We start from the raw sequence: 1392 nt of genomic DNA on the forward strand, positions 1-1392 counted from the left end.
AACCGCTCTAACGGTCAGGAGGTGGAGGCAGCTGCGTAATGTCAGAGAGTGAGGTTGTACATGGCTCTCATAGTGATTCTCCAACGTTTCAGGCAGAAGTTCTGTCTAGTAGCAGGGTGCCTAGTTAAAAGTTAACTTTCAGTTACTCATTGGAGAGCCTTGTGCTGGGGTGGCAGTTGCTGCGAAAGCCAGTGTTTCTAAAGATCTGCACAGTCCATCAGAAGCCCTGCAGGGCAAAAAACCCCAAAACACACACACTCTCTCTCTCTCTCTCTCTCTCTCTCTCTCTCTCTCTCTCTCTCTCTCTCTCTCTCTCTCTCTTTCTTTCTTTCTTTCTTTCTTTCTTTCTTTCTTTCTTTCTTTCTTTCTTTCTTTCTTTCTTTCTTTCTCTAAAAACACTTGGTAGGCACCAGGAAAGGTAGATCAAGATGGGCATCTCTGTTAGTCTGTAGCAGTAGAAAAGAACCAGAGTCCCGTAGCACCTTAAAGACTAACAACATTTGTGACAGGGGAGAAGGTTTCAGGAGTCACCGAAGGTATCTGAAGAAGTGAGCAGCGACTCCTGAAACCTCCTCCCCTGCCACATATTTTCTTACTTCAGTTAGCCTTTATTGGCATACCTTAAAAGGATTACTGTAAAAGAGAAATAGACATATAAAACCAAATAAAACCAAGCATTTCGCAGACTACCTAATATCGCATAATCTTACATAAAACAATTTGTTACAAAGTGTTGCTCATTTTGGTAGTTTTTCCTGGCGTAGCTTTATAGCTGCTTGTAAAAACATGGCTACCTTCCCTGATATTTCAGGAGTGGAGTTATTCAAAAGACGGTGCACTTTTAAAGCATCAGGAAAGTCCGCCATGTTGGCTAAAATAGGGTTTAAATATCTAAAACGTATATCTACATAAAACTGGCAGTGTGAACAGATATGTGAAACTGTCTCAATGCATCCAGAGTTACAGTGGCAAAGTCTAGCCGTATATACTATATTATTAGATCTCCCATGCAAGACTGCTGATGGTGTTGCATTGAATTCTGCACTTCCAGCACAATATTTTGTTAGTCTTCAAGGTGATCCCGGACTCTGGCTCTTTTCTACTGCTACCGGGAAAGGTGTTGATGGGCGCAGGGCTCTTTTTGTAGCAGGAGCTCATTTGCATATTAAGTGACACACCCCTAATGTAGCCAATCCTCCAAGAGCTTACAGTAGCCCCTGTAAGAAGAGCAAAGGAGTTCCTGCTACATGTTGGGGACCGCAGTGCCGTGCCGTGAAGACTTCACACAGAGCCCCGTCGCGACTGCTGGATGTCAACAGGCAGTCGGGATAACCTCACAGAGGGATGGGGAAGGCAAGCGGCCGGAGCTGTGGGAGGAGCACAGAAGAGCGG

General features: G+C 44.6%; 1 protein-coding gene across 1 annotated transcript in view; it reads left to right on the forward strand.

Moving 5' to 3' along the window:
• The window catches only part of TBRG4 (transforming growth factor beta regulator 4), a 48160-nt gene that overhangs the window by 5962 nt on the left and 40806 nt on the right, over positions 1 to 1392 (forward strand). The window lies entirely within an intron of this gene.

The sequence above is a fragment of the Gekko japonicus genome, unplaced genomic scaffold, assembly GCF_001447785.1.
Source record: "Gekko japonicus isolate JY-2015 unplaced genomic scaffold, Gekko_japonicus_V1.1 scaffold3717, whole genome shotgun sequence".
Classification (NCBI taxonomy): domain Eukaryota; kingdom Metazoa; phylum Chordata; class Lepidosauria; order Squamata; family Gekkonidae; genus Gekko; species Gekko japonicus.